At 36.9% G+C, this 20,216-nt stretch overlaps 1 protein-coding gene across 5 annotated transcripts in view; it reads right to left on the bottom strand.

Moving 5' to 3' along the window:
• The window catches only part of ASAP1 (ArfGAP with SH3 domain, ankyrin repeat and PH domain 1), a 483,861-nt gene that overhangs the window by 245,016 nt on the left and 218,629 nt on the right, over positions 1–20,216 (bottom strand). The window lies entirely within an intron of this gene.

Here is a 20,216-nt window from a genome sequence, read left to right as displayed (position 1 = left end):
ACAGATAATTACAATGCATAAAACTGTGATAAATGTCTTAGGAAAGTACAAAACAAAATGCTGTAAAAAATTCATGGAGAAAACCAACATTGGGAACAGGGAAGGAATCATGGAGAAGGTGCTTCATGTTCTTATTAATCAGGAAATAAAGATCATTGATTCACTTAAAGATTCCTGAAAAAATTCCTGAAACCATAGTAATGCTTTGCCCATGACGATGTAAAATGGAGTTTAAAATGCCACATTAGAGGAAAAGATACAGATGTCTAGTTTGCAGAATAGACAAAGATGCCACATTTCCATAATGAAAAGGCATAAAAAAAACTACTTTGCAATTCTTTACTGAAAAAAACAATGATAGAATCAGAAAAGTTAACATCATGAAAACGTAAAATAAAATTGTAGAAAACAGGTCAAGTAAAAAAAAAAAACCTGCCACATGTGCTAGGAAAGGTAAAAATAGTCTCTGGCATCAAAAGGCTCAGAATTGTTTGGAGGAGACAATATGCAAACAACTATCTCAGTTTGTATGTGGCCTGAAGGCAAGAAGAAAACATAAGTTATAATTAGAGTTTCATCAGAAACAAATTAAATTGGATGTATTTTGAATGCATTGGGTTCTATCAAAAATAAAAATAACCATACCTAACAAAAAGGCTGATGAATGAAAATCGATACATTCAAAAGAGAATTCCAACCCCTTAAAAATATCATATAATTTCAAACTTATGTAGTTGTCTTACCTTCCCTTCATAGAATGTCTTTCCCCCAAAAAATTTTACAATGCTACCAAAATTTCAGTTATTGTTATTATTATTAGCCACTGTCCCCATGATTGGTACACATTTCAACATGAAATTATGAGGAAAAATGAAATGTCTACATGTAACAGAAGAAAAAAGGAATAGCAATAACACAAGGAACCAAATACATTTCACACAATCATTGTCACAATCAAAAGTTAAATGATTTAATATATAATGCTATTATGAAAAGAATTATGGAACAGAATGAAAAACAGAAACAAAATTCACTGAAAGTTTAAAAATCACAATCTTATAGCTGGGAAGTGCTTTAAAGGTCATCTAGTTCAAACCCCTCATTTTACAAATGAGGAACTGAGGCCAAGAGTTGTTAAGTATTGAAGCCAAGTCCTCTCATTGCAAAATTGGAACTCTTTCCAGTGGGCTATGCTGCCAATATATTCAATTTAGTCTCTCATACATAACAGATATAAAGCACATAGATATAAATTAAATTTAATCCCTCATAAATGATAGATATAAAACAGATCAGCTCTAGAGGGTTGATGGTAAAGGAGGAATTTAAATTAAAGAAATAAGAACTGGTGATCAAGGTCTATGAAAGTGAAACAGGGAGAGAGATTCATATAAGAGGAGATAAAGGAAGGAAAGACAGTTAAAATCATAACTGTGAACATAAATAAGATAAGCTCACCCATAAAATGGAAAGAAGAAGTAGAAAGACTTAGAAAGCAGAATCCAACAATATGGTGCTTGTAAGAAATGAATGTAAGAAAAAAAGCTTCATACATTTAAAGTAAGGAACTGTAGCATAATTTATCATGTTTTAGGTGAATTCAAAAAAGTAGTAGTAATCCTTTTCCATCAAAGCAACAATAAAAACAGATGTTTAAAATAAAATCAGCTGGGTGGTATTGTGAAGAGATGCTAGTTCCTGGAGTCAGAGAGGTTTGCATTCATATCCAGCCTCAGATACTTACTAGCTGTGTGACCTTAAGCAAATCACATAACTTCTATGTGCCTCAATTTTCTCAACTGCAAAATGGGAATAATAACAACATCTACCTCACAAGGTTTTTGTGAGGATCAAATAAGAACATTTTTAAAGCACTTAGCACAATGGCTGGCACATAGTAGCCTCTATATAAATGCTTATTCCCTGTAAAAGAATTATCCTTAAAAGCAGCAAAGAAAATGAAATAATATCAGTACTCCTTTCAGTGCTACACGAATTTTTCTTGTTTAACTTGTTAGAAATTAAGAACCAGAACAGAACTTTAGAAAAATTAGATATGATAAAACTCTGATGTAATAACTGAATGAAAAAGAAAAGAGTATACATACATATTCTCATACACAAAAGACACCTTTACAAAAATTGACCCTAAACTCAGAGACAAAAAAATTAGAAGTTCAAAAAAGCAAAAATATTAAACATATTTTTTCTGACCACACAATGCAATAAAATATCTTCATAAGGGGTCTTTGAAGAAAGAATTGAAATTTAAACAAAGATTAGCTTAATCATACAGAACTGGTGGGTCAAAGAACAAATCAAAGGAACGAGTTAATTTCAAAGAAAGTAATTAACATGAAGCAACATAAAACTTTTGGAAGAAGCCAAAGTAGTCCTTTGGGAGAAATATATATCCTAAACACTTTTGTTAACAATAGAAAAAAGAACCGAGGAATAAACTGGGCATATAACTAAAAACAAAACAACAAAAACACACACACAACAAAAAACCCCAAATAAATACTAAAATAGCTGTGAGAGGTGAGATTAATCTTTCTCTTGTCCAAACACAGATCTCAACATCACATGAGCCATACGTATGGCAATTAAATAAGAAAACTACAGTATTCACTTTTGTTGACATCAATAACACTAGAGTAGAAACAAAAGACCTGAGTTCAAATATGGCCTCAGATACTAATACTTGCTGTGTGACCCTGGGCAAGTCACTTACCCCTGTTGCCTCAGTTTCCTCATCTATAAAATGAGCTGGAGAAGGAAATGGCAATTCACTCCAGAATCTTTAACAAGAAAACCCCAAATGAGGTCACAAAAAGTCAGACTGAACAGCAAAAACAAAAACAGTAATCCAGAGTCCATGTTGACTTGTGTTCCATTAGGAATTCATGATGATAATTACGAGGAAGAATATATTCCTACATTAATTTTCTCCAACATAAGTGTTATAACAATTAAAACGCCTAATTTGGTTTTTTGTTCATTTTTTTTATAGAAATAGAATAAAGCAAACAGGAAGACAATAATCCCAGAATTGTCAGAAGTGGAAAGAAAGGCATTTTAAAGATTATCTGGTGTGATCCCCTCAATTTCCAAGTGAGGAACTTCATTCAATGGGGAGAGGCAGTAACTTGTCCAGACTAATAAGAAAAATTCTACAAACAGCTCCTTTTATCTGATGATCTTAAAATATTTCAAAAACATATTTATTCTTCCATTGCCCAACTACATAAGTCAAGGCTTGTGACTGGCATAAATACTTTACTAATAAAATCCAGTGGCAAATACACTTTTAAAAAATGTTGGATGGAAGAAAAACCTTAGGGCTTTGAAATATTATAAACCTAATACAGATCTCTTTGGATTACAAATTCTTTAAGGACTGATCCTTGAGAGCAAGGATAATTTCACGTTTTGTCTTTACATCCTCTGGCACTGGCACAGTGCTTGGCAAAGAGTGGGCACTTAATAAAAGCTTGTTGATTGATGATCAAGGAACATACTTTATTCTTCCTCTGTATCTTCCATGGCATCTAGTATAGTCCTGGGTACATAGCAGGTAGTCAATTAAATGCTTGTTGAAATAAATGGTAGATAATGGTTGCTATGTCTCAAGCACTAGATACGGAGTAAGAGGACCTGGGGTCAGCATCTAACCTGATACCACTTGTGTATTAAACATTAAACCTCTCTAGAACTCTCATCCCTCTCTTAAAAAAAAAAAAAATGGATCGGCCTAGGTTCTGTAGCGTTCCTTCCGGTTCCTGATATATGATCTTATCAATAGTACCTTGAAAAACGAAACGCAAAAAAGAAATCAACCTAAACACCTTTCTTTGTGTTCTTGCCCATTTCACACTGAACAATGCGGCAAGCCTAAATGGCACTATGAAAAAAAATCCAAATAAAAACAATCCTACACCATATTAGATGTTACTTTACAAAGTTAAACATATATTCCCACATCTTTTCCTACAACCTATGAGCAGAATCTAGGCACTGACTGTTTTTCTTAAATTTCCTGAAGATTCAGTACAAAGCAATCGAACACAGAACACTGGTTCATACACATTTCAGTGAATATTTTAATTGCCTTTTGGGAGGGGAACCCCATTTTAAAATGTCTTTTTAGGATAAGAAAAATAAAAATATTACTTATTCCCTAATCCTTATCAATTTGAATTTAAGCACTCATCACTGATTAAAGATTGGAAAGGTATTTTGAGTTTGTATGCTTGTTTTTGTCTGGACCTGTGATTTCATTGGCACAGGAAACTCTCAAAGAAAAGAAAATCTTCCTCTATCAATGCAGATGGGTAACTCAATCTATGTACCAATTTAAGACACAGGGGACAAAAATCTTAAGTTCCCTTAATGGGAAAAACTGGATACCTAAGGTTTTCTTTTCTTTTGGCTAATTAAGCAGGAATGGGGAATAACGGAAAAGAATTGGATTTGGAGTTGGGTATCCTGGGTTCAAATGCCAGCTCTGCTAGTTTTTACTGGTGTGTCCTTGGAGAGAGAGAGATTATTCAATCTCTCCAGGTCTTAGTTTCCTCATCTGTAAAAATAAGAGGATTAGGCTAGATGTTGTCTAAAGTCCCTTCCAGACTTAAATCTATGATCATAGCTACACCACAACAGAGATTAGAGTTAATTAAGGACACTGGTTCTTTAATTTGGAATCTTTCTGGCCACATACCTGGTATTAGATCAAGTGTGACTGAACACAGATAAATCATTTCCCTCTTAGCCTCTGCATCATCATCTGTAAAGTAGAGCAGTTGGATCAGACAGTCTCCCCGACTCTAACAATTTACCTAGCTCTAAACTCAGAACCTCATGATGCAGAACAAGGGCTGGCAACCTGTGGGCATGGTGCTCTTCATTAAAGAAGGGACTGTTGGGATTTTAGGGATAACTATAATATGTACCTCCTTTATTTTCTTCTCTATGTATTCTTCCTTCTCTTTCCTAGAGCTGGAAGTGACCTTAGAAATCACCTAATCTTACTGCCTGACTTGACAGATGAGGAAACTGAGGCTCAGAGAACAGAGTATCTAGTCTCAATGTCTAATACATGAAAGAGTCCTCACTCTGGAGCCTCTGGGCAAGGCACTGAATTTCCATAGGCCGCAGTTTCCTTATCTGTGGGATTCTATTTGATGGTCTCAGAAACTCCTTCTATGATACTAAGTGGCTGAGCTGAGGGTCAAAAGCCAGGTGTTCTGACTCCCAACCAAACTGTATTTCCACTATACCATAATGATCTTTTCTTTCTACTTTTCCTGTTTCTCTATCTTCCCTTATGTTTCCCCCCTTCCCTACCTGTGACTTCTATTAGTGGCACCCACAGCCTTACAGCACAATCAAGGATGAATAAATCGCTGGCTTTTGGCTTGCAATAAGAAGTTCAGGAGACATTCTAATTGTTTTCCCCACCCTATATCTCTCAGGGTAGCTAGGTGGCATAGTGGATAGAGTGCCAGACCTGGAGTCAGGAATACTCATCTTCCTGAGTTCAAATCTGGCTCAGGCAATTACTGTGTGATCTTGGGCAAATTGCCTCAGTTTCCTCATCTGTAAAATGAAGTGGAGAAGAAAATGGCAACCACTCTAGTATCTTAGCCAAAAATCCCTAAATGGGGTCACAAAGAGTTGGACACAAATGAAAATAACTGAATAACAATGAAACAAAATCTCACCCAGGATGGAAGCACAATGCGCGCTCTTGGCCTGGCACTATTGCTGATCAGGACCTTCTGATACGCCTAATGGCATGTCGGCTTCCTTTAAGTCCTAACTAAAATCCATCTTTTACAAGGAAGCCTTTCCCAAGCCCTCTTAATTCTAGTGCCTTCTCACTGGCAATTATTTCCTATTAGTTCTGTATGTAGTTTGCTTTGAATATATTCATTTGCATATTGTCTCTCAAAATTGATTATAAGCTCCCTGAAGATGGGGAATTTCTTTTGCCACTTTTGGTATCCCTTAGCACAGTGGCTGGCACACAGTAGACAATTAATAAATATTTATTCAGTGATAGATTGCCCATGCTTAGGCAGGCTGGTAGCATCCCAGTTCTTAAGGGTTCAATGTATTGATGATGGACTAGGTATACATGCCCAATTATTGGTAGTATGCCATCATTTCCACGATGACATAATATATTATTTAAGGTTGGTTCTGGGCAACACCAATACATAATAACAAAAAGTTAACAATTCAGTCAATTATCAAGATTTTTTTTTAAATCCAAATCTCTTCACTCATGTATATACAATCTAATTGTGGTAGTTATTATAATTATCTTTTTTTTTCAACTAAGATATCCAAAATCACCACTACTAATAGAAGGGATACAGTCTATTGTTTTAAAAGGCAGTCAATCACATCAGCACTTTCTGTATCGAGAACTGGAACTTTCTTACAGTATGATTCATACAATATAATTAAATCAGTGTAATAAATTCTCCCAACCTTGAGCCACGGAGTTAATACACAACCCAATAAAAAGGGGAAAGTAAGTAAGGTGGCATAAATAATCATCACAAATTTTACTCAATAATGAAAAGCTATAATGAAATAATTAGAATTATCCAGTTATTTAAAATGTTCCATCCAATTATTTATTAGAAGCTGGGAAGGTTGCCAAAAGGGAATTTAATTTTCTACACCAGAATTTAGCTATACTTCAATTTTTATTGTAATTAAAAAACAAACAAGGAAATAAGGCTATTATATCATAAGGCTTCACTGTACTGGGTCCTATACTTTAGAATCAAAGAACGTGAAAACTGGAAGGGACCTCAGAGATCAGTTAGTCCAACTTTTGCTTATTTATAAGGAAGTAATAGTTTATGTGGATCAGAAGTAAAGTAACTTGTCTAAGGTCCCAGAGGTGCAGATTGGTGACTAGAACCCAGGTGTCCCAAGTTCAATTCTGTCCAGTACATCAAAGAAGACAGGATACCAATCATCATTTTTTAAAATTAATTTATTTGTTTTCAGTTTTCTACAATCACTTCCATAAATCTTAAATTTTCTCCCCCTTCCTCCTCCTTCCTGCTCCTTCCCTGAGATAGCATGCAATCTTATAGGGGTTCCATACATACATTCTTACTGAATACATTTTCACCGTAGTCATGTTGCATAGAAGAATTAAAATGAATGAGAGAAACCATGAGAAAAAAAAAAAAGAACACAAGAGAAAATGGTCTGCTTCATTCTGTGATCCAATTCCATAGTTCTTTCTCTGGATGCGGAAGGCATTTTGCATCGAGTCCATTGGGAATTTTTTAGGTCCTTTCATTGCTCTGAAGGGCTAAGTCCACCAGAAAAAATTTCTTGCACACTGTGGTTGTTGCTGTGTACAAAGTTCTCCTGGTTCTGCTCCTTTCACTCTGCATCAATTCATACAAATATTTCCAGGCCTCCCTGAAGTTTTCCTTTTTGTCGTTTCTTATAGTACAGTAGTATTGCATTACAATCATATACCACAACTTGTTCATCCATTCCCCAATAGATGGGCATCCCCTCAATTTCCAGTTCTTGGCCACCACAAAGAGAGATGCTATAAATATTTTTGTACATGTGGGACCCTTTCCCATTTTTATGATCTCTTTGGGATACAGTCCTAGAAGCGATATTGCTGGGTCAAAGGGTATGCACATTTTTGTAGCTTTTTGAGCATAGTTCCAAATTGCTCTCCAGAACGGTTGGATCATAATCAACATTTCTTTCTAAGCATATACATAGTTTAAAATATAAACACGGTGTGGTCATAATACACAGAAGACTGGTCTTAGAGAAAGAAAGATTTGTATGCATGTCCTGCTTCTGTTTCATGTAAGAGCTATGCAACCCTGAAACCTTTGCCCCAAGCAATTCTCTAACACTACACATTACAGATAGCTGTCCATCTTCGTCAGTGGAGGTAGTTTTCATACCCATGATGATAAAATAACCCATGATGTAAGTACAGATATTCATTGTGTAAACTTAAATTTTATTACAACATGTATATGTACTATGTATATGTACACTGAAAAGACTGGCGGGGAGGGGGGAGGGGGAGTGTGGCACATTTTTGCCTTACTTTTTTTTTTTTAGATGATGGATTGCAGAGTGGATTGACTAGAATCCAGGGGACTGAGCAGTAGACTATCACACAGTAGTCCAGGTAAGAATGACAGAGTCTCAAGGAGCATAGTGTGATTAAAGAGAAGGAAAGAGATTTGTGGAGGGAGAATTGGTAGTTTGGCAAGTGACTGCCCAGTTTGATTTTTTTTTTTTTTTTTTTAATTAAACGGGCCACCCCTTGAGCAACTACTTAAAGAAGCCTATTCATTGAATGGGTGTATTTCAAAGTGAGAATGCTGTAAGACCTCAGCCTGAAAGCGCCAGAGTCTCACATAGCATCCTGGGCCATCTCCAGCCCTCCTGATGAGTATCAAGCCACTGGACCCAGATGACTTAGGAGAAGGAAGTGAGGCTGGTGATCTTGCACAGCCCTCTCTCACCAAATCAGAGTCAAATGCAGGTCATGTCATCATCTTGATGTCATGGTCCTCTTTGAGAACGAAGGACAAACACAACAATAACACACTCATATGTACATATATACAGACATTTTTAAACTACAGAATCCAATTGGTACCGAAACAATAATGCACAATCCATTTTCTCTGATAAGTATTCTTCCTGTCTTTGAAGACTTCTAGGGAGAAGGAACTCACTACTTAAGACAGACTATTCAACTTCTGGAGAGCTCTAACTGTAAAGATGTGTCTCTTGGCAAACCCTCTTAGTAATTTCTGCCCATTCCTAGTTTTGCCTTTTGACTTCAAGTAAAAAAAAAAGTCTAATCTTTTCCTTGATAAGATAGCCCTTCAAAGAGTTGCAAACTGTTAGGACACCCTCTTAACTTCAATGTTCTTTTTACTAAAATATATTGCCTAAAGTAATAATATTCCAGTTCTAATTCTAAATCTCATATGGATACTTGCACTTTAATTCCCTTTTTCCCAAAAGAGAGAATTAGATATTTTAAAATAATTGCTATTGGAGGCCCATTCACAAAAATAATTAAATCAAAGTAGTTCTTAATAACACAAAATTAAAACTGTACCCTCAAAAATTACCAAATGCTATGATATTAAAGCTATATATTTCAAGTATAGTTCCCCATTTTAAATCTTGATTCAGGTTAGTAAGTTCTCCTTGTTGCTAAATTGTATAAACTAATTAAATAGCTAAACTATTTTTCCTTTCTACAGAATATGGATGCTTGTTTAAATGAGACAGTGATCTCTGTTACCTGTCCACCAAAATGGTTAATAAGCTAGACAGAAACCCCAAATATATTAGGCACCCAAACCACACTCAATTTACATAGACACAATTTCTTAAGCATATTTTATGTGTGAACCAAGGCGGTGTGTACTCTTCAATAATGCTCAGTTTTAATCCTTTTTTCATGTGCCAACCAAAGGTGGTAATGAAGTCAGAAAAGGTCTTGAAACTAGGAGCAGAGTAGAGAACACGTTAGGACACACGCAAAGATTTCTTTTCTGCAATGTTGGGATATTAAATAACTTTATATCATACATAATACAAGGATCAATAATGTTTTTTGGGGAGAGAGGGAAGAATGGCTGAGGAAAATTAGGAAATAAAAAAATCATGGAAACCATACATTTTCTGTGTTGCTAAAGTAATTCTAAATCATTATTCCTTATTATATTATATATTACAAGAATTATTACATATTACGTTATTGGGTTGTAATTTCTTGTCATCTTAGTCACACCTTTTATAGAAGAGTATGCCAGAGAACTCCATTCCAGGTCCTCTTTGCTCTTTTGGTTGCTGTCCTTTGTTCTCAAAGAGGACTGAAGCGACATCACTATGTTGGGGTCAAGGTATAATGTGTCTGACTGTGCCTAATCAGACCAAGACAAGCTCAGAGGCTCTAATGCAAGTCAAGTACAAATAGTCCACATGAACATTTGGAATGGAGATGTCTAAATCTGTGCATCTCATGTTTCCTTTGAGCTACTGCAATTCTGCTTTGTTCAAAGAGTACAGTACCTTTTTTAATGCAGGCGCATCTCTATGCAGACAACTCTCAGATCTATATATCAAGCCCTAGTCCCTCCCCTGAAACCTAATTCAGGCATCACCTCATGTCTTATTAGATATCTCCAAAAAGATTCCCCACAGGCATCTCAAAAACATACCAAACAATTCATTTACTTTTTGTAAAAATATTTTCCTTTTTCCCTATTTAACTATATTTATTGAGGCAACCATTGAGTATTGAGGTAATCTAGATTCATAACCTGGGAGACAATCTCAATTCTTCCCTTTTTTTGATCATATGTATCTAATCACCTTTATATGGCATTTAAAAAACAAGTGCAAACTTCTGATCTTCAGGTAACATTCTATTTCCTGTCCTAGGCTACTCTGGATGTCTGGAAAGCACTCTCTTCTCCCTTCTGCCTCATAAAAAATTTTTGTTTTCTCCCAAGTTCAACTTCCTACAACAATGTTGCTTCTGATCAAGACTCTAGTCCTGAATCTGCTTTAATTAGTTTGATCTCAAAGAAGTTTGGATCTAAGTTTTCTTAACAGTAAAATGGGCAGGGCTGAACCTGATGATCTAGGGATCTAAAAATTTTGTCCTTAAATTGTGGATTTTAAAAGCCACAGGAATCTCGTGCTGAGACTTCGAGAATTAGTGTCTATACCTATGTCTTCTTGATATTGTGTTATTTTGACAGCCTTGCAAAGAGGGTTTTCAAAAGATAAATTGTACCATCCTTATTCCCCAAAATCAAAGAAAGTGCCCTCCACTACAAAAATTTATGGAACCATCAGTCTTTATCATATCCTAATATAAATTAGCAATCATTCACAATAAATAATAATGAATATTTACATGGTACTTTAACATTTGTAAAGTGTTTTACAAACATTATCTCATTTGATCTTCACAACACTCCTGGAAGGTAGATGCCATTTTACAGGTGAGGAAACTGAGGCAGACAGAAGTGAAGTAAATTTAATTGTCCAAAGTCACACAGCTAGTCTGAGGCTGGATTTGAACTCAGATCTTGATGATTTCAGGTTTATCACTCTACCCACTGCAGCAACAAAGTACAAACTGGTTAGTCTTCCAGTTAACAATAATATTAGTAACAAAGAGGCAATGAATTAACAATTATTTATGTTAACTATTACTATGTGCCAGCTATTGCTCTAAGCACTGAAGATATAAAAACAAAATCAAACAGTCCTAGCTTTCAAGGAACTGATAACCTAAAGTGGGAGAGTATATGTTCATTCATGTGTGTATGTATTCATAATAACATATGAAATAAACAATAATACAGGTAAAACTGTTAAAATTCCATTTCTAACATGTATTAGTTGCATGGCAAATCACCAAACGTCTCATAATGGCAGGTAGGTGGCATGGGGTCAGGAAGGCCTGAGTTCAAATCCAGCTTCAGGCACTTCCTAGCTATATAACCGTGGGCAAGTCACAACCTCTGCTTTAGTTTCTTCATGTGTAAAATGAGGATAATGATAGTACCATCCTTTCAAGTTGTTACGAAGATCAGATGAGATAATATCTGTAAAGAACTTAGCACAGTGTTTGACACACAGTAGACACTGTGTAAATGTCAGCTGCTATTACTATTAGTAGTAATAAAATAAAATCACAGTCATTAATATAGGCTCCATTGGTATCCACACAATATCAAGGAACCCCGACTACCAAAGGTCCTCCCCTATGAAGAATTTATAGGCAAATAAAGACAAGAATCTCACAGGATAAGAAGATATATGGCTGAATTATCGGTCATTTGCACAAATGGAAGATATATTCGCATTAAAGAAATCACATATTCAATAGAGGACAAAGACAAGCCAAACTAGAATGATGAGTTAGGTCATAGCTCTTAAAGGATTCTCAGTTGACATTTTAGTTACCATGCTAAACAGGTTAGGCTATTTAATATTGCCCTTTGTTTCTCAAAACAAATAATTCTAGCTGCTGAGGGAATTTAAAAAGGAGGGAGAAAAAAAATATATCACTGTTGTACTCAAGTTGCTGGGACGTTTTAAGTTTAATTCTTCCCATCTGATCCCTCTTCCCAGTTTTTCAAAACTGCCTTTCTGTAGTGATGGTTATTCCTTACATATCTCTGTGTTTCCCACTTAAGGCCATGAGCATTATGAATCAGTTAACCTCCTATCTCTAGCCCCAGCTCCATCCCAAAAGGAAACCATTCAACTCTTATCTCTACTTAGTAAGTTATCACCTTGTGGTGACCCTCTTCTTTTCATCACACAAGCCCAACACATATAGCTTCATAATTTCATCCATATGGGTATACCCTCTCTTGATGCAGAGTCCATATCCATGAGAGGAATAAAACTATTCATAGTTTGAGGGTCTGCCTACAGCAACTATTTTCTCTGATGACTAAACACCATCTTTTTCATTGTTCCTAAGTCCTTAAAATTCAGAACAACCCTCTTGCTATAGTCAAACTACTTATCAATACCTTCCCTCCAATTACTTCATTTATTTTAAAAACACTTAGTGAAGGTTTATGAGGAAAGCCCTGACATCAATTCTGTGTGGGGATAAAAAAAGGAATAAGATGTGATTTTTGCCCTCAAGATGGTTACTTTTGTAATGAAGATAAGCCAAGAACGCAAATAACTAACAGAAGGCAGAAGGAATGTTGATGCACAAGTAAGAGAGGTACAAAGTGTTATGGTGAGTTAGATGGAGAAGGAGGTCACATGCAATAGGGGACGACTTCATAGAAGAACACAATATTTGACCTGGGCTAATATATATGCAAGAATTGTACTGTTAGTTCAGGGAAGGGACAATGTGGTTAAACCAGTGGGACATTCCAGGAGGAGATAACACTTTAAAGGTGCAGCTCAATGAAATATCAGGATGTGTTTGAGGCATGATAAACAGTCTGCTTTAGCTGCACTGTAGGGAAGTAGAAGATAAAAGCCAGAAACAAAAGCTGGTGCCAAATCACAAAGAGCCGTGAATGCTAGATACGGTGCGTATATTTTGTTTCATAAGCAACGAACAATTGTTGATGGTTTTTGTGTAGGAGAATAATAAATTCAGATCTGTACATTAGGAAGATAAATCTGGCAGCAGTATGAAGGATGGATTACGTGAGTGGAGTAAGAGACTGCAGGTCTACCTTCCTAGCCTTACTTCACATTATTCTCCTTCACAAACTCTGTGTTTTAGCCAAACTAAACTTCTAGCTGCTCCCTGAACTTGTCACAGGATTTCCTAACTATTTGCGTAGATCAGGACACATACCTATAATGCACTCTCTTTCTACATCACTTTTCAGAATCTTTTTCTTCCTTGAAGGTTACGTCCAGATGACTTACTCCATGAAGGCTTCTCAATTTTCCCTAGATAAAAGCATTCTCCTCAAATATTCCTAGAGCAGTTCTATCTGTTCTTTTTGTAGTTGTTGTTGTAACTGTTGCAACAGTTACAACTAACCCTATATTAAAAGTAAATGTATATTTAGAATGTAAGCTTCTTGAGGGAAGAAATGCATCAAAAAATTTTGTTTTGATTCTCAGCAGGTAGGTTACTATCCTACAAATAATAGGCAATTGATATTTACTAAATTGTACTGAAATAAGACAGTTTTTTTTTTAAGCTGCTACAATAGATTAGTTAAAATAGTTGCCTGACTGAGGGAGGTGGCTAAGGGATCAGACTTAAGACACTTCAAAAAGACAATCAATGGAACCTGGTGATTTATTTTGGTGGGGAATACAGAGAGAAGCACCACTTTGCAAAGGAAGGAAAGAAATGAAAGGAATCAAGATTTCAAATACTGCTTAGAAGATCTATGGGACACAGATTTAAAGCTGGAAAGGATCTTCAAGGTCATCTAGTCCAACCCACTCATTTTACAGATGAGAAAACTGAGGCACTGAGAAGTATGGTAACTTGCTCAAGTTCAAACAGGTAGCAAGTAGCAGAACCGGATCTGAAACAATGTAATTTGATTCCAAATCCAATGCTCATTTTCACTGTACTACACCAGTGTAATTAACAAAAACAGAGAGACACTAAAGCTTGGTGCTTTTAACGGAATGACCCTGAGGAACAGCATGACTATAACATTCACCATTCACATTGTTCTATTTAAATGAAATGTTAATACAATTAAAGTGACTATAATGAAGAAAGCTGTTGTATTTATTCAACTGAAAAACATGGATGAGTTTCCACATGGTTTACATAAGTCAAAATTTTTTTTTTAATTCTTTTTTCCCTCTTTCAGAAACTTCAAGGCTTAAAAAAAAAGCAATGCTGTTAGAATCAGAGTAAACTGTGACCTTCTCTGTCACTCCTGATACTCAACTAAATTAAACCAGTAACAGATTAGATTGTGAGTTTCTTGAGGGCAGGGACTACACTAAGTAAATATGTGACCATGGGAAGAAAAAAAAATCATTTGTCTTTTCTGGGTCTGCTTTCTTATCCATAAAACAAAAAGAAACTTCAAAATACTCCTTCAAGCTTTAAAATCTATAAGAATAAAGGTGATGCCACTTTTCAGTTTGGGGAAACAGCTGAGTTTCCACTAGAAAACCTTTATCAAAGGCAGAGGTAGAAATTTATAGCTGAAAGAGACCCAAGAGTTGAGTCAGTCAACAAGCACTTATTAAGCACCTACTATATGTCAGGTACTACACTAAAAGTTATCCCAAAATTTTCATTTTACACAGAAAATGAGTCCCAGAGAAGTAAGTGATTTACTTAACATTACTTAAGTCACTTACTTAAAATTAATGTAGAAGCAAGGACTCAATCCCAGGACTCCTGATACCAAGGTTGGACCTCTTTCTACTCTACCACAACAAGAAATTAGGTAGGTTCCATCAAAAGAAGGGAGGGATCTGCTCCCCACAGTTTGTGTCATAGCTTCAATTATTGCTGATAAAAAACATCAACAATTTTCCAGATATTAAACCAAACAGTAATAACAAAATAAAGAGGGCCTACTATCCCAGGAATTCACAATATTCCAATGAAGAAAGATCACATGCCATTTGATACATTTCTGAGGTGTTTTATGACATTTTAAGGCAATTTTTAGTAAAAAAAAAAAAAAATGTTGTTCAGTTGTTTCAATCATTTCTGATTCTTTGGACCCCATTTGGAATTTTCCTGGCAAAGATACTAGAGTGGTTTGCTATTTCCTTCTCCAGCTCATTTTATAGATGAGGAAACTGAGGCAAACAGAGGTTAAGTAACTTGCCCAGGATCATGCTGCCAGTATGGGTCTGAGGCCAGATTTGAACTCACTAAGGTGAGTCTTCCTGACTCCAGGCATGGCACTCTATCCATTATGACACCTAGCAAATTAATAAAAAGCTACTAGAAAGCCATTTTTATTGTTATTCTTAAAGAGCTAAATATAAAGCCAAAACTCATTTCAGTGATATTTATCTAATGGTGTAGATGAAATTCATTTCCATTCATAATTTAGTATTATCTGTTTTTGAATCAGTATAAATAGCATTCTTACATTCATGAGTTCTGATGCATGGAAGAATCTACATCTAATTCATCCACTTAATGTGCTTGAATCAAGAGTCTTTGGTTTGAATTTTTGCTATGTTGCTTACTACAAATTCAGTTTCTTCTTCTGTAAAATGAAAAGGTTAGCTATATAATTTTAAAGGTAGCTTCAAGGTCAAAATCCTGTGATCTCCTATGTCTTTTCCAATATTCCATTAACTCAGGTCCTTGAAGGGCAAGGACTGCCTTTTGTTTTTTTCTGCATATCATAGTAAGTGCTTAATAAGTGTTTAATGATAGATGGATTCTTCTAGACCCCAATAGTTTTATCACCAACCTCACTCCTTCTGATGAAGAATGCAGCCAAGAATTCCAAAGCTTCCATTTATGGAGGAAACATTGCTCAAAACATCTCATTTCCCAAATGGCTGCACTAGTTGGGTCCTATTTGTATTGCCAGCAATAAACACGGTGCCTGGCATACAGTAGGCACTTAATAGGTATTCACTGAATTTAATTATTGAGTAGCATTTATTGAGAGAGGCAGAGTAGCATAATGAAGAATTAATGGGCTTTGGAAAGACCTGGGTTTGAATCCCACACCTGACCTTCCCTGTGAGACCGGGGCAAATAAGTCATCTGTAAAGTGGAGTCAATACCATCCAAAGTATCAAATAAGACAATGTAGAGAAAGTACTTAGAACACTATAAAAATGTCATTTTTTTAAAATTCTGAGCTGTAATTTCATCAGTGAACTCCAGGTATACGACGACTTCTACCAACACAGATCAGCAAGCTGCCTGAACCTTAGCGAATCTCTTAGACAAACTGAGAGGCACAGTTCACAGGTCACAGAGCCAGCACCCGTCACAGGCAAGACTGGAGCCCAGGTTTCTGCCTCCGAAGTTGGTTTGTCTACCCAGCACTAAGCTGCTTCTCAATTAGCACTATCACATTTTGATGACTACTTTCTCAAGGTCATCGTAAGCTCTATGGGAGACACAAAGGAAGCATGAGGTATTCTTGGTGCCTTTGCTCAAACAGTATTAAGCCTGGTAGAGTCATATTAGGAAAATACATATGAATAAACAAAAAGGAAAATACATAATACAGAAGAAGGTAGGCAGAACGAGATGCAAACTTGCCTCTCCCTCCTCTTTCAACCTCTTGCTACCTAAGGTTTCCTTGAGTCTTCTCTGTATGGATATTTATGTATCTATGTAAGGTGTCCCAAAAGTCTGAGCTAAGTTTTAAGTGTTAATATCATTAATAGTTTAAAGCTGTATTAAGACTCTTAGAACACCCTATATATGTACAAGTCTCCTCCTTCAGAATGTAATTTTTTAAGGGCAGACACTAAAGCCCAGCACACTGAAAGACCTTAATAAATGCTTATTGACTGATTACATAATTAAAGAGATTAACGATACTTGCCAGCAGAAGGGAAGACTCAGGGGAGATATGCTAACATTACGTATTGTTTCAGAGGAAAGAAAATGAAGACTAATGGGGCCGAGTCAATTATTAAGAACTTTCTGAGTCAAACTTGTCCAAAATCGAAATTAGGTGGCTTAACATCACTAGAAATGTTAAATTAGAGATTTGATAACCTTTTGTTGGAATGTTAAAGACAATTATTTTAATGTTGGTGGAGAATTAGCTTCTTGAGAGTAGAGTTATTTCATTTATGTCTTTGCATCCTCATTGCTTAGCACAATGCCTAGCCTATAGGTCCTTCAATGTGTTGATGAACCTTCAAGTTGTCTTTCAAATCTGGAATTCTATGATTTAACTCAAAGTAAGCTCACAACGAAGAAAAGAATAAGCAGTGTGGCTGGAACCCGGGAGGAAGGTTTTCTGAAAGGTGAGAAGAGCCAAGCCCAGAAGAAAAGAGAGGGCATTACTGGCTCTGTAAGCACCCATGAGCAGAGCTGTACAAAGAATCAGAAGGCTGACCTGGCTGCAGCAAAAGAGCAGGCACACTGTAACCTCCCTGTGTACATCTGCCTCCAAGGGTTGTTCTGAGGTTCAAATGAGATAAAATTGTAAAGCGCTTAGTAAATAGTGCCGGGTACATAGTAAGCTCCATGTAAATGTTAACTATTATTACTTTTATTTCTTTGTATCCCATTGGTAAGTTACTCCTGTGGCTTTCATTTTGTGAAGGTGCCCAGGCAGGCTTCCGGAATTCAAAACCATGCGCCAGTACGGGGGACCTTTATCCCTCTTCTCCCTTCTATTTGCTGCGTTCCTTCCATTAAGATGTAAGCTCCTTGAAAGAGGAGCTGTTTTTTTCTTTTTGCTTGTATTTGTATCCCCAAGACTTAGAACAGTGCCTGGCACAGAGGTAAGCACTTAAATGCTTCTCTGCTTCATTCCTTCCTTCACAGCACTTGCCTAGGATGTAATGAAAATATTTGTTTGTTTGATTCCTATTAGGAAACAACTGGAAATATGGCTGGATAGCCAAGGTTAGGTCAGACTGTAAAGATGAATGTTAGGGTAAATTGTATGGATCTGACAAAATCTATGCAATGGGGGAAACATTCATATTTGGAATCACAGGATTATAGAACTTGAGAATGGTAAGGGACCTCAGGAACCATATAATCCAATACACAAAAAGAATCTCACTATAATAGGTCTGACAAGTCATCATCCAGCCTTTGCCTGAAGACCTCCAAGGAGCAGGAATGTATAAATTCTTGATATAAATCATGTTACTTTTGGACAGCTCTAATTGTTAGCAAGTTGGGTTTTTTGGACATTGAGTCTAAATTCACCTCTTTGTCATTTCTAACCACTGCTCCTGGCTCTGTCTGTAGATAAACAGAACAAATTTAATCTCTTCTCTACAGGAGTGAGGGGGACTGGGTTCAGGTCCTGACTCTTACTAGTTTACTAAACCAGGAATGTAAGTTTCCTCACTTATACAATGAAGGGAGATTTAAAAATTTCTAAGATCCCTTAGTAATCTCATAAACTGTTTATTTATCAAAATAAATTTGGCTTATTACCAAAAAGGTAATTTATTAAAACAAAGGAGAATATTTCAGAAATATTTTGCTTTCTCGGGATACTCTCAAGAAGGAAGAACAAAGAAAGATTGAAAATAGGGTGGGCTCCAGACTTCTGTCTACAGACTACCATTCTATAAAATATCAAGAATCTTTGCCTTTCCCTACTTTTTCCAAACAAGACCATGTGAAATACACAACCATAAATTCTATAAGGCATTAAGTAGAGCAAAATTCTCTAGAATCCTAGATTATGGAAATAAGGAACAGGTTTCTATAACCTGAAAAAAAACCTCATAATATAAAACAATTAAAGTGTTCTGGCAACATTCAAATTACATGGTTTAAAAAGATTAGAGCAGGAAAGTGAAGACTAAAAGAATGAGTTGTGGCTGAGAGAGAGCTAAATAGTCAAGGGAGGCAAACAAACTTGACTGCAATACTTGAGGGGATAAGAAAAAAAAGAGAGATACAGGGAGAAGGGGAGGAACAAAGGAAGAGGAGAGAACACAAAAGAGGGAAAAAACACAAGAGGAATAGGAAGAGGAGGGGAGGGGAGAAGACACAGAAGGAGAAAGCATTCTTCTCCTCATTGGCTTTTTGAACCTCTTTTGCCAATTGAGTCAGCCTATTTTTCAAGGTGTTATTTTCTTCAGCATTTTTTTGGGTCTCCTTTAGCAGGGTGCTGACCTGCTGTTCATGCTTTGACTGCATGTCTCTCATTTCTCTTCCCAGTTTTTCCTCCACCTCTCTAACTTGATTTTCAAAATTCTTTTTGAGCTCTTCCATGGCCTGAGCCCATTGAGTGGGCTGGGATATAGAAGCCCTGACTTCTGTGTCTTTGCCTGATGGTAAGCATTGTTCTTCCTCATCAGAAAGGAAGGGAGGAAATGCCTGTTCACCAAGAAAGTAACCTTCTATAGTCTTATTTCTTTTCCCTTTTCTGGGCATTTTCCCAGCCAGTGACTTGACTTCTGAATATTCTCTTCACACCCACTTCCCTCTGGATCCTCCCAGCCAGTGCTTGGGGTCTGAGATTCAAATGCTGCTTCCAGCCTCACGGCTTTTGGCGGGGGCAGGGCTGCTATTCAGTGTGAGATTAAGTTCAGGTGCTCAGGTTGGGGCAGGGCCGCCTCATAGGCTCAGTTCCCTCAGGGGGTTTATGCAGAGACCTTCAACAATGGATCCAGGCTCCTGCCTGCTTGGGGAGCCCTGGTCTGCTGCTGTCTCTGCTGCTGCCTCCCGAGGGGGCCTGAGCTATGGGGGCATCCCACTCCCCTCTCGACCCGCCAAAGAGACCCTCTCACTGACCCCCGTCACCTGTGGCCGCTGGAGATCTCGTCCCCAAAGCCCGCTCGGATCTGCTTCTCTCAGTGCCGCGGCTGCGGCAGGGCTGTGCTTGGCCCCCAGTCCGTGGCGCCCAGTCTGCGGCGCAAAGGACCTTCTGCGAGAGGTCTGCAGGTCCCTCTGGAACAGAAATCTCCTTCGCTCCAATGTTCTGTGGCCTCTGGTGCTGCAGAATTCGCAGTGAGTCCCTTTTTACAGATGTTCTATGGGTTGTGGGTTCGGA

Source organism: Notamacropus eugenii, chromosome 4 (assembly GCF_028372415.1).
Source record: "Notamacropus eugenii isolate mMacEug1 chromosome 4, mMacEug1.pri_v2, whole genome shotgun sequence".
NCBI classification, from domain to species: domain Eukaryota; kingdom Metazoa; phylum Chordata; class Mammalia; order Diprotodontia; family Macropodidae; genus Notamacropus; species Notamacropus eugenii.
The sequence above is the reverse complement of the archived record's forward strand: the minus strand, read 5'-3'. Positions and strand labels throughout refer to the sequence as shown.